Genomic DNA, 20,830 nt, shown 5'->3' on the forward strand with positions numbered 1-20,830 from the left:
CCAAATATCCACTTGCAGATGCTGCAAAAAGACTCTTTCCAAACTGCTCCATGAAAAGGAAGGTTCAACTCTGTGAGTTGAATGCACACATCATAAAGAAGTTTCAAAGAATTCTTCTGTCTAGGTTTTATGTGAAGATATTTCCTTTTCCACCATAGGCCTCAAAGCGCTCCAAATGAACACTTGCAGATTCTACAAAAAGAGTGTTTCAAAACAGCTCTTTCAAAAGAAGTGTTCAACTCTGTGAGTTGGATTCATACTACACAAAGCAGTTTCACAGAACGCTTCTGTTTAGTTTTTATGGGAAGATATTCCCGTTTCCAACGAAGGCCTGAAAGGGCTCCAAATATCCACTTACAGATTCTGCAAAAACAGAGTTTCGAAACTGCTCTATCAAAAGGAAGGCTTATCTCTCTGAGTTGAATGCACACATCATAAAGAGGTTTCTGAGAATGCTTCTGCCTGGTTTATATGTGAAGATATTTCCTTTTCCACCATAGGCCTCAAAGCGCTCCAAATGAACACTTGCAGATTCTACAAAAAGAGTGTTTCATAACTGCTCTAGCAAAGGAAAGGTTCAACTCTGTGAGTTACACACACATATCACAAAGCAGTTTGTGAGAATGCTTCTGTCCAGTTTTTTTGGGAAGATATTCCCGTTTCTAACAACGGCCTGGAAGAGCTCCAAATATCCACTTGCAGATGCTGCAAAAAGACTCTTTCCAAACTGCTCCATGAAAACAAAGGTTCAACTCTGTGAGTTGAATGCACACATCATAAAGAAGTTTCAAAGAATGCTTCTGCCTGGTTTATATGTGAAGATATTTCCTTTTCGACCATAGGCCTCAAAGCTCTCCAAATGAACACTTGCAGATTCTACAAAAACAGTGTTTCATAACTGCTCTAGCAAAGGAAAGGTTCAACTCTGTGAGTTACACACACACATCACAAAGCAGTTTGTGAGAATGCTTCTGTCCAGTTTTTATGGGAAGATATTCCCGTTTCTAACAAAGGCCTGAAAGAGCTCCAAATATCCACTTGCAGATGCTGCAAAAAGACTCTTTCCAAACTGCTCCATGAGAACAAAAGTTCAACTCTGTGAGTTGAATGCACACATCATAAAGAGGTTTCTGAGAATGCTTCTGCCTGGTTTATGAGTGAATATATTTCCTTTTCCACCATAGGCCTCAAAGCTCTCCAGATGAACACTTGCCGATTCTACAAAAAGAGTGTTTCAAAACTGCTCTTTCAAAAGAAGTGTTCAACTCTGTGAGTTGGATTCATACTACACAAAGCAGTTTCACAGAACGCTTCTGTTTAGTTTTTATGGGAAGATATTCCCGTTTCCAACGAAGGCCTGAAAGGTCTCCAAATATCCACTTGCAGATTCTGCAAAAACAGAGTTTCGAAACTGCTCTATCAAAAGGAAGGCTTATCTCTCTGAGTTGAATGCACACATCATAAAGAGGTTTCTGAGAATGCTTCTGCCTGGTTTATATGTGAAGATATTTCCTTTTCCACCATAGGCCTCAAAGCGCTCCAAATGAACACTTGCAGATTCTACAAAAAGAGTGTTTCATAACTGCTCTAGCAAAGGAAAGGTTCAACTCTGTGAGTTACACACACACATCACAAAGCAGTTTTTGAGAATGCTTCTGTCCAGTTTTTATGGGAAGATATTCCCGTTTCTAACAAAGGCCTGAAAGAGCTCCAAATATCCACTTGCAGATGCTGCAAAAAGACTCTTTCCAAACTGCTCCATGAAAACGAAGGTTCAACTCTGTGAGTAGAATGCACACATCATAAAGAAGTTTCAAAGAATGCTTCTGTCTAGGTTTTATGTGAAGATATTTCCTTTCCACCATAGGCCTCAAAGCGCTCCAAATGAACACTTGCAGATTCTACAAAAAGAGTGTTTCAAAACTGCTCTTTCAAAAGAAGTGTTCAACTCTGTAAGTTGGATTCGTACTACACAAAGCAGTTTCGCAGAACGCTTCTGTTTAGTTTTTATGGGAAGATATTCCCGTTTCCAACGAAGGCCTGAAAGGTCTCCAAATATCCACTTGCAGATTCTGCAAAAACAGAGTTTCAAAACTGCTCTATCAAAAGGAAGGCTTATCTCTCCGAGTTGAATGCACACATCATAAAGAGGTTTCTGAGAATGCTTCTGCCTGGTTTATGAGTGAAGATATTTCCTTTTCCACCATAGGCCTCAATGCGCTCCAGATGAACACTTGCAGATTCTACAAAAAGAGTGTTTCAAAACTGCTCTTTCAAAAGAAGTGTTCAACTCTGTGAGTTGGATTCATACTACACAAAGCAGTTTCACAGAACGCTTCTGTTTAGTTTTTATGGGAAGATATTCCCGTTTCCAACGAAGGCCTGAAAGGGCTCCAAATATCCACTTACAGATTCTGCAAAAACAGAGTTTCGAAACTGCTCTATCAAAAGGAAGGCTTATCTCTCCGAGTTGAATGCACACATCATAAAGAGGTTTCTGAGAATGCTTCTTCCTGGTTTCTATGTGAAGATATTTCCTTTTCCACCATAGGCCTCAAAGCGCTCCAAATGAACACTTGCAGATTCTACAAAAAGAGTGTTTCAAAACTGCTCTAGCAAAGGAAAGGTTCAACTCTGTGAGTTACACACACACATCACAAAGCAGTTTGTGAGAATGCTTCTGTCCAGTTTTTATGGGAAGATATTCCCGTTTCTAACAAAGGCCTGAAAGAGCTCCAAATATCCACTCTGCAGATGCTGCAAAAAGACTCTTTCCAAACTGCTCCATGAATAGGAAGGTTCAACTCTGTGAGTTGAATGCACACATCATAAAGAAGTTTCAAAGAATGCTTCTGTCTAGGTTTTATGTGAAGATATTTCCTTTTCCACCATAGGCCTCAAAGCGCTCCAAATGAACACTTGCAGATTCTACAAAAAGAGTGTTTCAAAACTGCTCTTTCAAAAGAAGTGTTCAACTCTGTGAGTTGGATTCATACTACACAAAGCAGTTTCACAGAACGCTTCTGTTTAGTTTTTATGGGAAGATATTCCCGTTTCCAACGAAGGCCTGAAAGGGCTCCAAATATCCACTTACAGATTCTGCAAAAACAGAGTTTCGAAACTGCTCTATCAAAAGGAAAGCTTATCTCTCTGAGTTGAATGCACACATCATAAAGAGGTTTCTGAGAATGCTTCTGCCTGGTTTATATGTGAAGATATTTCCTTTTCCACCATAGGCCTCAAAGCGCTCCAAATGAACACTTGCAGATTCTACAAAAAGAGTGTTTCAAAACTGCTCTAGCAAAGGAAAAGTTCAACTCTGTGAGTTACACACACACATCACAAAGCAGTTTGTGAGAATGCTTCTGTCCTGTTTTTATGGGAAGATATTCCCGTTTCTAACAAAGGCCTGAAAGAGCTCCAAATATCCACTTGCAGATGCTGCAAAAAGACTCTTTCCAAACTGCTCCATGAAAACGAAGGTTCAACTCTGTGAGTTGAATGCACACATCATAAAGAAGTTTCAAAGAATGCTTCTGTCTAGGTTTTATGTGAAGATATATCCTTTTCCACCATAGGCCTCAAAGCGCTCCAAATGAACACTTGCAGATTCTACAAAAAGAGTGTTTCAAAACTGCTCTTTCAAAAGAAGTGTTCAACTCTGTAAGTTGGATTCGTACTACACAAAGCAGTTTCACAGAACGCTTCTGTTTAGTTTTTATGGGAAGATATTCCCGTTTCCAACGAAGGCCTTAAAGGGCTCCAAATATCCACTTGCAGATTCTGCAAAAACAGAGTTTCGAAACTGCTCTATCAAAAGCAAGGCTTATCCCTCCGAGTTGAATGCACACATCTTAAAGAGGTTTCTGAGAATGCTTCTGCCTGGTTTATGAGTGAAGATATTTCCTTTTCCACCATAGGCCTCAAAGCGCTCCAAATGAACACTTGCAGATTCTACAAAAAGAGTGTTTCAAAACTGCTCTTTCAAAAGAAGTGTTCAACTCTGTGAGTTGGATTCATACTACACAAAGCAGTTTCACAGAACGCTTCTGTTTAGTTTTTATGGGAAGATATTCCCGTTTCCAACGAAGGCCTGAAAGGGCTCCAAATATCCACTTACAGATTCTGCAAAAACAGAGTTTCGAAACTGCTCTATCAAAAGGAAGGCTTATCTCTCTGAGTTGAATGCACACATCATAAAGAGGTTTCTGAGAATGCTTCTGCCTGGTTTATATGTGAAGATATTTCCTTTTCCACCATAGGCCTCAAAGCGCTCCAAATGAACACTTGCAGATTCTACAAAAAGAGTGTTTCATAACTGCTCTAGCAAAGGAAAGGTTCAACTCTGTGAGTTACACACACACATCACAAAGCAGTTTGTGAGAATGCTTCTGTCCAGTTTTTATGGGAAGATATTCCCGTTTCTAACAAAGGCCTGAAAGAGCTCCAAATATCCACTTGCAGTTGCTGCAAAAAGACTCTTTCCAAACTGCTCCATGAAAACGAAGGTTCAACTCTATGAGTTGAATGCACACATCATAAAGAAGTTTCAAAGAATGCTTCTGTCTAGGTTTTATGGGAAGATATTTCCTTTTCCACCATAGGCCTCAAAGCGCTCCAAATGAACACTTGCAGATTCTACAAAAAGAGTGTTTCAAAACTGCTCTTTCAAAAGAAGTGTTCAACTCTGTGAGCTGGATTCATACTACACAAAGCAGTTTCACAGAACGCTTCTGTTTAGTTTTTATGGGAAGATATTCCCGTTTCCAACGAAGGCCTGAAAGGGCTCCAAATATCCACTTACAGATTCTGCAAAAACAGAGTTTCGAAACTGCTCTATCAAAAGGAAGGCTTATCTCTCTGAGTTGAATGCACACATCATAAAGCGGTTTCTGAGAATGCTTCTGCCTGGTTTATATGTGAAGATATGTCCTTTTCCACCATAGGCCTCAAAGCGCTCCAAATGAACACTTGCAGATTCTACAAAAAGAGTGTTTCATAACTGCTCTAGCAAAGGAAAGGTTCAACTCTGTGAGTTACACACACACATCACAAAGCAGTTTGTGAGAATGCTTCTGTCCAGTTTTTATGGGAAGATATTCCCGTTTCTAACAAAGGCCTGAAAGAGCTCCAAATATCCATTTGCAGATGCTGCAAAAAGACTCTTTCCAAACTGCTCCATGAATAGGAAGGTTCAACTCTGTGAGTTGAATGCACACATCATAAAGAAGTTTCAAAGAATGCTTCTGTCTAGGTTTTATGTGAAGATATTTCCTTTCCACCATAGGCCTCAAAGCGCTCCAAATGAACACTTGCAGATTCTACAAAAAGAGTGTTTCAAAACTGCTCTTTGAAAAGAAGTGTTCAACTCTGTAAGTTGGATTCGTACTACACAAAGCAGTTTCACAGAACGCTTCTCTTTAGTTTTTATGGGAAGATATTCCCGTTTCCAACGAAGGCCTGAAAGGTCTCCAAATATCCACTTGCAGATTCTGCAAAAACAGAGTTTCAAAACTGCTCTATCAAAAGGAAGGCTTATCTCCCGAGTTGAATGCACACATCATAAAGAGGTTTCTGAGAATGCTTCTGCCTGGTTTATGAGTGAAGGTATTTCCTTTTCCACCATAGGCCTCAGAGCGCTCCAAATGAACACTTGCAGATTCTACAAAAAGAGTGTTTCAAAACTGCTCTTTCAAAAGAAGTGTTCAACTCTGTGAGTTGGATTCATACTACACAAAGCAGTTTCACAGAACGCTTCTGTTTAGTTTTTATGGGAAGATATTCCCGTTTCCAACGAAGGCCTGAAAGGGCTCCAAATATCCACTTACAGATTCTGCAAAAACAGAGTTTCGAAACTGCTCTATCAAAAGGAAGGCTTATCTCTCTGAGTTGAATGCACACATCATAAAGAGGTTTCTGAGAATGCTTCTGCTTGGTTTATATGTGAAGATATTTCCTTTTCCACCATAGGCCTCAAAGCGCTCCAAATGAACACTTGCAGATTCTACAAAAAGAGTGTTTCATAACTGCTCTAGCAAAGCAAAGGTTCAACTCTGTGAGTTACACACACACATCACAAAGCAGTTTGTGAGAATGCTTCTGTCCAGTTTTTATGGGAAGATATTCCCGTTTCTAACAAATGCCTGAAAGAGCTCCAAATATCCACTTGCTGATGCTGCAAAAAGACTCTTTCCAAACTGCTCCATGAAAAGGAAGGTTCAACTCTGTGAGTTGAATGCACATATCATAAAGAAGTTTCAAAGAATGCTTCTGTCTAGGTTTTATGTGAAGATATTTCCTTTTCCACCATAGGCCTCAAAGCGCTCCAAATGAACACTTGCAGATTCTACAAAAAGAGTGTTTCAAAACTGCTCTTTCAAAAGAAGTGTTCAACTCTGTGAGTTGGATTCATACTACACAAAGCAGTTTCAGAGAACGCTTCTGTTTAGTTTTTATGGGAAGATATTCCCGTTTCCAACGAAGGCCTGAAAGGTCTCCAAATATCCACTTGCAGATTCTGCAAAAACAGAGTTTCGAAACTGCTCTATCAAAAGAAAGGCTTATCACTCCGAGTTGAATGCACACATCTTAAAGAGGTTTCTGAGAATGCTTCTGCCTGGTTTATGAGTGAAGATATTTCCTTTTCCACCATAGGCCTCAAAGCACTCCAAATGAACACTTGCAGATTCTACAAAAAGAGTGTTTGAAAACTGCTCTTTCAAAAGAAGTGTTCAACTCTGTGAGTTGGATTCATACTACACAAAGCAGTTTCACAGAACGCTTCTGTTTAGTTTTTATGGGAAGATATTCCCGTTTCCAACGAAGGCCTGAAAGGGCTCCAAATATCCACTTACAGATTCTGCAAAAACAGAGTTTCGAAACTGCTATATCTATAGAAAGGCTTATCTCTCTGAGTTGAATGCACACATCATAAAGAGGTTTCTGAGAATGCTTCTGCCTGGTTTATATGTGAAGATATTTCCTTTTCCACCATAGGCCTCAAAACGCTCCAAATGAACACTTGCAGATTCTACAAAAAGAGTGTTTCATAACTGCTCTAGCAAAGGAAAGGTTCAACTCTGTGAGTTACACACACACATCACAAAGCAGTTTGTGAGAATGCTTCTGTCCAGTTTTTATGGGAAGATATTCCCGTTTCTAACAAAGGCCTAAAAGAGCTCCAAATATCCACTTGCAGATGCTGCAAAAAGACTCTTTCCAAACTGCTCCATGAATAGGAAGGTTCAACTCTGTGAGTTGAATGCACACATCATAAAGAAGTTTCAAAGAATGCTTCTGTCTAGGTTTTATGTGAAGATATTTCCTTTCCACCATAGGCCTCAAAGCGCTCCAAATGAACACTTGCAGATTCTACAAAAAGAGTGTTTCAAAACTGCTCTTTCAAAAGAAGTGTTCAACTCTGTGAGTTGGATTCATACTACACAAAGCAGTTTCACAGAACGCTTCTGTTTAGTTTTTATGGGAAGATATTCCCGTTTCCAACGAAGGCCTGAAAGGGCTCCAAATATCCACTTACAGATTCTGCAAAAACAGAGTTTCGAAACTGCTCTATCAAAAGGAAGGCTTATCTCTCCGAGTTGAATGCACACATCATAAAGAGGTTTCTGAGAATGCTTCTGCCTGGTTTATGAGTGAAGATATTTCCTTTTCCACCATAGGCCTCGAAGCGCTCCAAATGAACACTTGCAGATTCTACAAAAAGAGTGTTTCAAAAGTGCTCTTTCAAAAGAAGTGTTCAACTCTGTGAGTTGGATTCATACTACACAAAGCAGTTTCACAGAACGCTTCTGTTTAGTTTTTATGGGAAGATATTCCCGTTTCCAACGAAGGCCTGAAAGGGCTCCAAATATCCACTTACAGATTCTGCAAAAACAGAGTTTCGAAACTGCTCTATCAAAAGGAAGGCTTATCTCTCTGAGTTGAATGCACACATCATAAAGAGGTTTCTGAGAATGCTTCTGCCTGGTTTATATGTGAAGATATTTCCTTTTCCACCATAGGCCTCAAAGCGCTCCAAATGAACACTTGCAGATTCTACAAAAAGAGTGTTTCATAACTGCTCTAGCAAAGGAAAGGTTCAACTCTGTGAGTTACACACACACATCACAAAGCAGTTTGTGAGAATGCTTCTGTCCAGTTTTTATGGGAAGATATTCCCGTTTCTAACAAAGGCCTGAAAGAGCTCCAAATATCCACTTGCAGTTGCTGCAAAAAGACTCTTTCCAAACTGCTCCATGAAAACGAAGGTTCAACTCTATGAGTTGAATGCACACATCATAAAGAAGTTTCAAAGAATGCTTCTGTCTAGGTTTTATGGGAAGATATTTCCTTTTCCACCATAGGCCTCAAAGCGCTCCAAATGAACACTTGCAGATTCTACAAAAAGAGTGTTTCAAAACTGCTCTTTCAAAAGAAGTGTTCAACTCTGTGAGTTGGATTCATACTACACAAAGCAGTTTCACAGAACGCTTCTGTTTAGTTTTTATGGGAAGATATTCCCGTTTCCAACGAAGGCCTGAAAGGGCTCCAAATATCCACTTACAGATTCTGCAAAAACAGAGTTTCGAAACTGCTCTATCAAAAGGAAGGCTTATCTCTCTGAGTTGAATGCACACATCATAAAGCGGTTTCTGAGAATGCTTCTGCCTGGTTTATATGTGAAGATATTTCCTTTTCCACCATAGGCCTCAAAGCGCTCCAAATGAACACTTGCAGATTCTACAAAAAGAGTGTTTCATAACTGCTCTAGCAAAGGAAAGGTTCAACTCTGTGAGTTACACACACACATCACAAAGCAGTTTGTGAGAATGCTTCTGTCCAGTTTTTATGGGAAGATATTCCCGTTTCTAACAAAGGCCTGAAAGAGCTCCAAATATCCATTTGCAGATGCTGCAAAAAGACTCTTTCCAAACTGCTCCATGAATAGGAAGGTTCAACTCTGTGAGTTGAATGCACACATCATAAAGAAGTTTCAAAGAATGCTTCTGTCTACGTTTAATGTGAAGATATTTCCTTTCCACCATAGGCCTCAAAGCGCTCCAAATGAACACTTGCAGATTCTACAAAAAGAGTGTTTCAAAACTGCTCTTTGAAAAGAAGTGTTCAACTCTGTAAGTTGGATTCGTACTACACAAAGCAGTTTCACAGAACGCTTCTCTTTAGTTTTTATGGGAAGATATTCCCGTTTCCAACGAAGGCCTGAAAGGTCTCCAAATATCCACTTGCAGATTCTGCAAAAACAGAGTTTCAAAACTGCTCTATCAAAAGGAAGGCTTATCTCCCGAGTTGAATGCACACATCATAAAGAGGTTTCTGAGAATGCTTCTGCCTGGTTTATGAGTGAAGATATTTCCTTTTCCACCATAGGCCTCAGAGCGCTCCAAATGAACACTTGCAGATTCTACAAAAAGAGTGTTTCAAAACTGCTCTTTCAAAAGAAGTGTTCAACTCTGTGAGTTGGATTCATACTACACAAAGCAGTTTCACAGAACGCTTCTGTTTAGTTTTTATGGGAAGATATTCCCGTTTCCAACGAAGGCCTGAAAGGGCTCCAAATATCCACTTACAGATTCTGCAAAAACAGAGTTTCGAAACTGCTCTATCAAAAGGAAGGCTTATCTCTCTGAGTTGAATGCACACATCATAAAGAGGTTTCTGAGAATGCTTCTGCTTGGTTTATATGTGAAGATATTTCCTTTTCCACCATAGGCCTCAAAGCGCTCCAAATGAACACTTGCAGATTCTACAAAAAGAGTGTTTCATAACTGCTCTAGCAAAGCAAAGGTTCACCTCTGTGAGTTACACACACACATCACAAAGCAGTTTGTGAGAATGCTTCTGTCCAGTTTTTATGGGAAGATATTCCCGTTTCTAACAAATGCCTGAAAGAGCTCCAAATATCCACTTGCTGATGCTGCAAAAAGACTCTTTCCAAACTGCTCCATGAAAAGGAAGGTTCAACTCTGTGAGTTGAATGCACATATCATAAAGAAGTTTCAAAGAATGCTTCTGTCTAGGTTTTATGTGAAGATATTTCCTTTTCCACCATAGGCCTCAAAGCGCTCCAAATGAACACTTGCAGATTCTACAAAAAGAGTGTTTCAAAACTGCTCTTTCAAAAGAAGTGTTCAACTCTGTGAGTTGGATTCATACTACACAAAGCAGTTTCAGAGAACGCTTCTGTTTAGTTTTTATGGGAAGATATTCCCGTTTCCAACGAAGGCCTGAAAGGTCTCCAAATATCCACTTGCAGATTCTGCAAAAACAGAGTTTCGAAACTGCTCTATCAAAAGAAAGGCTTATCACTCCGAGTTGAATGCACACATCTTAAAGAGGTTTCTGAGAATGCTTCTGCCTGGTTTATGAGTGAAGATATTTCCTTTTCCACCATAGGCCTCAAAGCACTCCAAATGAACACTTGCAGATTCTACAAAAAGAGTGTTTGAAAACTGCTCTTTCAAAAGAAGTGTTCAACTCTGTGAGTTGGATTCATACTACACAAAGCAGTTTCACAGAACGCTTCTGTTTAGTTTTTATGGGAAGATATTCCCGTTTCCAACTAAGGCCTGAAAGGGCTCCAAATATCCACTTACAGATTCTGCAAAAACAGAGTTTCGAAACTGCTATATCTATAGGAAGGCTTATCTCTCTGAGTTGAATGCACACATCATAAAGAGGTTTCTGAGAATGCTTCTGCCTGGTTTATATGTGAAGATATTTCCTTTTCCACCATAGGCCTCAAAACGCTCCAAATGAACACTTGCAGATTCTACAAAAAGAGTGTTTCATAACTGCTCTAGCAAAGGAAAGGTTCAACTCTGTGAGTTACACACACACATCACAAAGCAGTTTGTGAGAATGCTTCTGTCCAGTTTTTATGGGAAGATATTCCCGTTTCTAACAAAGGCCTAAAAGAGCTCCAAATATCCACTTGCAGATGCTGCAAAAAGACTCTTTCCAAACTGCTCCATGAATAGGAAGGTTCAACTCTGTGAGTTGAATGCACACATCATAAAGAAGTTTCAAAGAATGCTTCTGTCTAGGTTTTATGTGAAGATATTTCCTTTCCACCATAGGCCTCAAAGCGCTCCAAATGAACACTTGCAGATTCTACAAAAAGAGTGTTTCAAAACTGCTCTTTCAAAAGAAGTGTTCAACTCTGTGAGTTGGATTCATACTACACAAAGCAGTTTCACAGAACGCTTCTGTTTAGTTTTTATGGGAAGATATTCCCGTTTCCAACGAAGGCCTGAAAGGGCTCCAAATATCCACTTACAGATTCTGCAAAAACAGAGTTTCGAAACTGCTCTATCAAAAGGAAGGCTTATCTCTCCGAGTTGAATGCACACATCATAAAGAGGTTTCTGAGAATGCTTCTGCCTGGTTTATGAGTGAAGATATTTCCTTTTCCACCATAGGCCTCGAAGCGCTCCAAATGAACACTTGCAGATTCTACAAAAAGAGTGTTTCAAAAGTGCTCTTTCAAAAGAAGTGTTCAACTCTGTGAGTTGGATTCATACTACACAAAGCAGTTTCACAGAACGCTTCTGTTTAGTTTTTATGGGAAGATATTCCCGTTTCCAACGAAGGCCTGAAAGGGCTCCAAATATCCACTTACAGATTCTGCAAAAACAGAGTTTCGAAACTGCTCTATCAAAAGGAAGGCTTATCTCCCTGAGTTGAATACACACATCATAAAGAGGTTTCTGAGAATGCTTCTGCCTGGTTTATATGTGAAGATATTTCCTTTTCCACCATAGGCCTCAAAGCGCTCCAAATGAACACTTGCAGATTCTACAAAAAGAGTGTTTCGTAACTGCTCTAGCAAAGGAAAGGTTCAACTCTGTGAGTTACACACACACATCACAAAGCAGTTTGTGAGAATGCTTCTGTCCAGTTTTTATGGGAAGATATTCCCGTTTCTAACAAAGGCCTGAAAGAGCTCCAAATATCCACTTGCAGATGCTGCAAAAAGACTCTTTCCAAACTGCTCCATGAATAGGAAGGTTCAACTCTGTGAGTTGAATGCACACATCATATAGAAGTTTCAAAGAATGCTTCTGTCTAGGTTTTATGTGAAGATATTTCCTTTCCACCATAGGCCTCAAAGCGCTCCAAATGAACACTTGCAGATTCTACAAAAAGAGTGTTTCAAAACTGCTCTTTCAAAAGAAGTGTTCAACTCCGTAAGTTGGATTCGTACTACACAAAGCAGTTTCACAGAACGCTTCTGTTTAGTTTTTATGGGAAGATATTCCCGTTTCCAACGAAGGCCTGAAAGGGCTCCAAATATCCACTTGCAGATTCTGCAAAAACAGAGTTTCAAAACTGCTCTATCAAAAGGAAGGCTTATCTCTCCGAGTTGAATGCACACATCATAAAGAGGTTTCTGAGAATGCTTCTGCCTGGTTTATGAGTGAAGATATTTCCTTTTCCACCATAGGCCTCAAAGCGCTCCAAATGAACACTTGGAGATTCTACAAAAAGAGTGTTTCAAAACTGCTCTTTCAAAAGAAGTGTTCAACTCTGTGAATTGGATTCACACTACACAAAGCCGTTTCACAGAACGCTTCTGTTTAGTTCTTATGGGAAGATATTCCCGATTCCAACGAAGGCCTGAAAGGGCTCCAAATATTCACTTACAGATTCTGCAAAAACAGAGTTTCAAAACTGCTCTATCAAAAGGAAGGCTTATCTCTCCGAGTTGAATGCACACATTATAAAGAGGTTTCTGAGAATGCTTCTGCCTGGTTTATGAGTGAAGATATTTCCTTTTCCACCATAGGCCTCAAAGCGCTCCAAATGAACACTTGCAGATTCTACAAAAAGAGTGTTTCATAACTGCTCTAGCAAAGGAAAGGTTCAACTCTCTGAGTTCAACACACACATCACAAAGCAGTTTGTGAGAATGCTTCTGTCCAGTTTTTATGGGAAGATATTCCCGTTTCTAACAAAGGCCTGAAAGAGCTGCAAATATCCACTTGCAGATGCTCCAAAAAGACTCTTTCCAAACTGCTCCATGAAAAGGAAGGTTCAACTCTGTGAGTTGAATTCACACATCATAAAGAAGTTTCAAAGAATGCTTCTATCCAGGTTTTATTTGAAGATATTTCCTTTTCCACCATAGGCCTCAAAGCGCTCCAAATGAACACTTGCAGATTCTACAAAAAGAGTGTTTCAAAACTGCTCTTTCAAAAGAAGTGTTCAACTCTGTGAGTTGGATTCATACTACACAAAGCAGTTTCACAGAACGCTTCTGTTTAGTTTTTATGGGAAGATATTCCCGTTTCCAACGAAGGCCTGAAAGGGCTCCAAATATCCACTTGCAGATTCTGCAAAAACAGAGTTTCAAAACTACTCTATCAAAAGAAAGGCTTATCTCTCCGAGTTGAATGCACACATCATAAAGAGGTTTCTGAGAATGCTTCTGCCTGGTTTATGAGTGAAGATATTTCCTTTTCCACCTTAGGCCACAAAGCGCTCCAAATGAACACTTGCAGATTCTACAAAAAGAGTGTTTCAAAACTGCTCTTTCAAAAGAAGTGTTCAACTCTGAGTTGGGTTCATACTACACAAAGCCGTTTCACAGAACGCTTCTGTTTAGTTTTTATGGGAAGATATTCCCGTTTCCAACGAAGGCCTCAAAGGGCTCCAAATATCCACATGCAGATTCTGCAAAAACAGAGTTTCAAAACTGCTCTATCAAAAGGAAGGCTTATCTCTCCGAGTTGAATGCACACATTATAAAGAGGTTTCTGAGAATGCTTCTGCCTGGTTTATGAGTGAAGATATTTCCTTTTCCACCATAGGCCTCAAAGCGCTCCAAATGAACACTTGCAGATTCTACAAAAAGAGTGTTTCAAACTTGGTCTTTCAAAAGAGGTATTCAACTCTTTGAGTTGAATTCATACTACAAAAAGCCGTTTCACAGAACGCTTCTGTTTAGTTTTTAGGGGAAGATACTCCCTTTTCCAACGGAGGCCTGAAAGGGCTCCAAATATCCACTTACAGATTCTGCAAAAACAGAGTTTCGAAACTGCTCTATCAAAAGGAAGGCTTATCTCTCTGAGTTGAATGCACACATCATAAAGAAGTTTCAAAGAATGCTTCTGCCTGGTTTATATGTGAAAATATTTCCTTTTCCACCATAGGCCTCAAAGCGCTCCAAATGAACACTTGCAGATTCTACAAAAAGAGTGTTTCATAACTGCTCTAGTAAAGGAAAGGTTCAACTTCGTGAGTTCAACACACACATCACAAAGCAGTTTGTGAGAATGCTTCTGTCCAGTTTTTATGGGAAGATATTCCCGTTTCTAACAAAGGCCTGAAAGAGCTCCAAATATCCACTTGCAGATGCTGCAAAAAGACTCTTTCCAAACTGCTCCATGAAAAGGAAGGTTCAACTCTGTGAGTTGAATGCACACATCATAAAGAAGTTTCAAAGAATGCTTCTGTCTAGGTTTTATGTGAAGATATTTCCTTTTCCACCATAGGCCTCAAAGCGCTCCAAAGGAACACTTGCAGATTCTACAAAAAGAGTGTTTCAAAACTGCTCTTTCAAAAGAAGTGTTCAACTCTGTGAGTTGGATTCGTACTACACAAAGCAGTTTCACAGAACGCTTCTGTTTAGTTTTTATGGGAAGATATTCCCGTTTCCAACGAAGGCCTGAAAGGGCTCCAAATATCCACTTGCAGATTTTGCAAAAACAGAGTTTCAAAACTGCTCTATCAAAAGGAAGGCTTATCTCTCCGAGTTGAATGCACACATCCTAAAGTGGTTTCTGAGAATGCTTCTGCCTGGTTTATGAGTGAAGATATTTCCTTTTCCACCATAGGCCTCAAAGCGCTCCAAATGAACACTTGCAGATTCTACAAAAAGAGTGTTTCAAAACTGCTCTTTCAAAAGAAGTGTTCAACTCTGTGAGTTCGATTCATACTACACAAAGCAGTTTCACAGAACGCTTCTGTTTAGTTTTTATGGGAAGATATTCCCGTTTCCAATGAAGGCCTGAAAGGGCTCCAAATATCCACTTGCAGATTCTGCAAAAACAGAGTTTCAAAACTGCTCTATCAAAAGGAAGGCTTATCTCTCTGAGTTGAATGCACACATCATAAAGAGGTTTCTGAGAATGCTTCTGCCTGGTTTATATGTGAAGATATTTCCTTTTCCACCATAGGGCCCAAAGCGCTCCAAATGAACATTTGCAGACTCTACAAAAAGAGTGTTTCATAACTGCTCTAGCAAAGGAAAGGTTCGACTATGTGAGATAAACACACACATCACAAAGCAGTTTGTGAGAATGCTTCTGTCCAGTTTTTATGGGAAGATATTCCCATTTCTAACAGAGGCCTGGAAGAGCTCCAAATATCCACTTGCAGATGCTGCAAAAAGACTCTTTCCAAACTGCTCCATGAAAAGGAAGGTTCAACTCTGTGAGTTGAATGCACACATCATAAAGAAGTTTTAAATAATGCTTCTGTCTAGGTTTTATGTGAAGATATTTCCTTTTCCACCATAGGCCTCAAAGTGCTCCAAATGAACACTTGCAGATTCTACAAAAAGAGTGTTTCAAAACTGCTCTTTCAAAAGAAGTGTTCAACTCTGTGAGTTGGATTCATACTACACAAAGCAGTTTCACAGAACGCCTCTGTTTAGTTTTTATGGGAAGATATTCCCGTTTCCAACGAAGGCCTGAAAGGGCTCCAAATATCCACTTGCAGATTCTGCAAAAACAGAGTTTCAAACCTGCTCTATCAAAAAGAAGGCTTATCTCTCCGAGTTGAATGCACACATCATAAAGAGGTTTCTGAGAATGCTTCTGCCTGGTTTATGAGTGAAGATATTTCCTTTTCCACCATAGGCCTCAAAGCGCTCCAAATGAACACTTGGAGATTCTACAAAAAGAGTGTTTCAAAACTGCTGTTTCAAAGAAGTGCTCAACTCTGTGAGTTGGATTCATACTACACAAAGCCGTTTCACAGAACGCTTCTGTTTAGTTTTTACGGGAAGCTATTCCCGTTTCCAAAGAAGGCCTGAAAGGGCTCCAAATATCCACTTACAGATTCTGCAAAAACAGAGTTTCAAAACTGCTCTATCAAAAGAAAGGCTTATCTCTCCGAGTTGAATGCACACATCATAAAGAGGTTTCTGAGAATGCTTCTGCCTGGTTTATGAGTGAAGATATTTCCTTTTCCACCATAGGCCTCAAAGCGCTCCAAATGAACACTTGCAGATTCTACAAAAAGAGTGTTTCAAAACTGCTCTTTCAAAAGAAGTGTTAAACTCTGTGAGTTGGATTCATACTCCAAAAAGCCGTTTCACAGAACGCTTCTGTTTAGTTTTTATGGGAAGATATTCCCGTTTCCAACGAAGGCCTGAAAGGGTTCCAAATATCCACTTGCAGATTCTGCAAAAACAGAGTTTCAAAACTGCTCTATCAAAAGGAAGGCTTATCTCTCCGAGTTGAATGCACACATCATAAGGAGGTTTCTGAGAATGCTTCTGCCTGGTTTATGAGTGAAGATATTTCCTTTTCCACCATAGGCCTCAAAGCGCTCCAAATGAACACTTGGAGATTCTACAAGAAGAGTGTTTCAAAACTGCTCTTTCAAACGAAGTGTTCAACTCTGTGAGTTGGATTCATACTACACAAAGCCGTTTCACAGAACGCTTCTGTTTAGTTCTTATGGGAAGATATTCCCGTTTCCAACGAAGGCCTGAAAGGGCTCCAAATATCCACTTACAGATTCTGCAAAAACAGAGTTTCGAAACTGCTCTATCAAAAGGAAGGCTTATCTCTCTGAGTTGAATGAACACATCATAAAGAGGTTTCTGAGAATGCTTCTGCCTGGTTTATATGTGAAGACATTTCCTTTTCCACCATAGGCCTCAAAGCGCTCCAAATGAACACTTGCAGATTCTACAAAAAGAGTGTTTCATAACTGCTCTAGCAAAGGAAAGGTTCAACTCTGTGAGTTGAACACACACATCACAAAGCAGTTTGTGAGAGTACTTCTGTCCAGTTTTTATGGGAAGATATTCCCGTTTCTAACAAAGGCCTGAAAGAGATCCAAATATCCACATGCAGATGCCGCAAAAAGACTCTTTCCAAACTGCTCCATGAAAAGGAAGTTTCAACTATGTGAGTTGAATGCACACATCATAAAGAAGTTTCAAAGAATGCTTCTGTCTAGGTTTTATGTGAAGATATTTCCTTTTCCACCATAGGCCTCAAAGCGCTCCAAATGAACACTTGCAGATTCTACAAAAAGAGTGTTTCAAAACTGCTCTTTCAAAAGAAGTGTTCAACTCTGTGAGTTGGATTCATACTACACAAAGCAGATTCACAGAACGCTTCTGTTTAGTTTTTATGGGAAGATATTCCCGTTTCCAACGAAGGCCTGAAAGGGCTCCAAATATCCACTTGCAGATTCTGCAAAAACAGAGTTTCAAAACTGCTCTATCAAAAGGAAGGCTTATCTCTCCGAGTTGAACGCACACATTATAAAGAGGTTTCTGAGAATGCTTCTGCCTGGTTTATGAGTGAAGATATTTCCTTTTCCACCATAGGCCTCAAAGCGCTCCAAATGAACACTTGCAGATTCTACAAAAAGAGTGTTTCAAACCTGCTCTTTCAAAAGAGGTATTCAACTCTTTGAGTTGGATTCATACTACAAAAAGCCGTTTCACAGAACGCTTCTGTTTAGTTTTTAGGGGAAGATACTCCCGTTTCCAACGAAGGCCTGAAAGGGCTCCAAATGTCCACTTACAGATTCTGCAAAAACAGAATTTCGAAACTGCTCTATCAAAAGGAAGGCTTATCTCTCTGAGTTGAATGCACACATCATAAAGAAGTTTCAAAGAATGCTTCTGCCTGGTTTATATGTGAAGATATTTCCTTTTCCACCATAGGCCTCAAAGCGCTCCAAATGAACACTTGCAGATCCTACAAAAAGAGTGTTTCATAACTGCTCTAGCAAAGGAAAGGTTCAACTTCGTGAGTTCAACACACACATCACAAAGCAGTTTGTGAGAATGCTTCTGTCCAGTTTTTATGTGAAGATATTCCCGTTTCTAACAAAGGCCTGAAAGAGCTCCAAATATCCACTTGCAGATGCTGCAAAAAGACTCTTTCCAAACTGCTCCATGAAAAGGAAGGTTCAACTCTGTGTGTTGAATGCACACATCATAAGGAAGTTTCAAAGAATGCTTCTGTCTAGGTTTTATGTGAAGATATTTCCTTTTCCACCATAGGCCTCAAAGCGCTCCAAATGAACACTTGCAGATTCTACAAAAAGAGTGTTTCAAAACTGCTCTTTCAAAAGAAGTGTTCAACTCTGTGAGTTGGATTCATACTACACAAAGCAGTTTCACAGAACGCTTCTGTTTAGTTTTTATGGGAAGATATTCCCGTTTCCAACGAAGGCCTGAAAGGGCTCCAAATATCCACTTACAGATTCTGCAAAAACAGAGTTTCGAAACTGCTCTATCAAAAGGAAGGCTTATCTCTCCGAGTTGAATGCACACATTATAAAGAGGTTTCTGAGAATGCTTCTGCCTGGTTTATATGTGAAGATATTTCCTTTTCCACCATAGGCCTCAAAGCGCTCCAAATGAACACTTGCAGATTCTACAAAAAGAGTGTTTCATAACTGCTCTAGCAAAGGAAAGGTTCAACTCTGTGAGTTACACACACATATCACAAAGCAGTTTGTGAGAATGCTTCTGTCCAGTTTTTTTGGGAAGATATTCCCGTTTCTAACAACGGCCTGGAAGAGCTCCAAATATCCACTTGCAGATGCTGCAAAAAGACTCTTTCCAAACTGCTCCATGAAAACAAAGGTTCAACTCTGTGAGTTGAATGCACACATCATAAAGAAGTTTCAAAGAATGCTTCTGCCTGGTTTATATGTGAAGATATTTCCTTTTCGACCATAGGCCTCAAAGCTCTCCAAATGAACACTTGCAGATTCTACAAAAACAGTGTTTCATAACTGCTCTAGCAAAGGAAAGGTTCAACTCTGTGAGTTACACACACACATCACAAAGCAGTTTGTGAGAATGCTTCTGTCCAGTTTTTATGGGAAGATATTCCCGTTTCTAACAAAGGCCTGAAAGAGCTCCAAATATCCACTTGCAGATGCTGCAAAAAGACTCTTTCCAAACTGCTCCATGAGAACAAAAGTTCAACTCTGTGAGTTGAATGCACACATCATAAAGAGGTTTCTGAGAATGCTTCTGCCTGGTTTATGAGTGAAGATATTTCCTTTTCCACCATAGGCCTCAAAGCTCTCCAGATGAACACTTGCCGATTCTACAAAAAGAGTGTTTCAAAACTGCTCTTTCAAAAGAAGTGTTCAACTCTGTGAGTTGGATTCATACTACACAAAGCAGTTTCACAGAACTCTTCTGTTTAGTTTTTATGGGAAGATATTCCCCTTTCCAACGAAGGCCTGAAAGGGCTCCAAATATCCACTTACAGATTCTGCAAAAACAGAGTTTCGAAACTGCTCTATCAAAAGGAAGGCTTATCTCTCTGAGTTGAATGCACACATCATAAAGAGGTTTCTGAGAATGCTTCTGCCTGGTTTATATGTGAAGATATTTCCTTTTCCACCATAGGCCTCAAAGCGCTCCAAATGAACACTTGCAGATTCTACAAAAAGAGTGTTTCATAACTGCTCTAGCAAAGGAAAGGTTCAACTCTGTGAGTTACACACACACATCACAAAGCAGTTTGTGAGAATGCTTCTGTCCAGTTTTTATGGGAAGATATTCCCGTTTCTAACAAAGGCCTGAAAGAGCTCCAAATATCCACTTGCAGATGCTGCAAAAAGACTCTTTCCAAACTGCTCCATGAAAACGAAGGTTCAACTCTGTGAGTAGAATGCACACATCATAAAGAAGTTTCAAAGAATGCTTCTGTCTAGGTTTTATGTGAAGATATTTCCTTTCCACCATAGGCCTCAAAGCGCTCCAAATGAACACTTGCAGATTCTACAAAAAGAGTGTTTCAAAACTGCTCTTTCAAAAGAAGTGTTCAACTCTGTAAGTTGGATTCGTACTACACAAAGCAGTTTCGCAGAACGCTTCTGTTTAGTTTTTATGGGAAGATATTCCCGTTTCCAACGAAGGCCTGAAAGGTCTCCAAATATCCACTTGCAGATTCTGCAAAAACAGAGTTTCAAAACTGCTCTATCAAAAGGAAGGCTTATCTCTCCGAGTTGAATGCACACATCATAAAGAGGTTTCTGAGAATGCTTCTGCCTGGTTTATGAGTGAAGATATTTCCTTTTCCACCATAGGCCTCAATGCGCTCCAGATGAACACTTGCAGATTCTACAAAAAGAGTGTTTCAAAACTGCTCTTTCAAAAGAAGTGTTCAACTCTGTGAGTTGGATTCATACTACACAAAGCAGTTTCACAGAACGCTTCTGTTTAGTTTTTATGGGAAGATATTCCCGTTTCCAACGAAGGCCTGAAAGGGCTCCAAATATCCACTTACAGATTCTGCAAAAACAGAGTTTCGAAACTGCTCTATCAAAAGGAAGGCTTATCTCTCCGAGTTGAATGCACACATCATAAAGAGGTTTCTGAGAATGCTTCTGCCTGGTTTCTATGTGAAGATATTTCCTTTTCCACCATAGGCCTCAAAGCGCTCCAAATGAACACTTGCAGATTCTACAAAAAGAGTGTTTCAAAACTGCTCTAGCAAAGGAAAGGTTCAACTCTGTGAGTTACACACACACATCACAAAGCAGTTTGTGAGAATGCTTCTGTCCAGTTTTTATGGGAAGATATTCCCGTTTC

The sequence above is a fragment of the Pongo abelii genome, chromosome X (genome assembly GCF_028885655.2).
Source record: "Pongo abelii isolate AG06213 chromosome X, NHGRI_mPonAbe1-v2.0_pri, whole genome shotgun sequence".
Classification (NCBI taxonomy): domain Eukaryota; kingdom Metazoa; phylum Chordata; class Mammalia; order Primates; family Hominidae; genus Pongo; species Pongo abelii.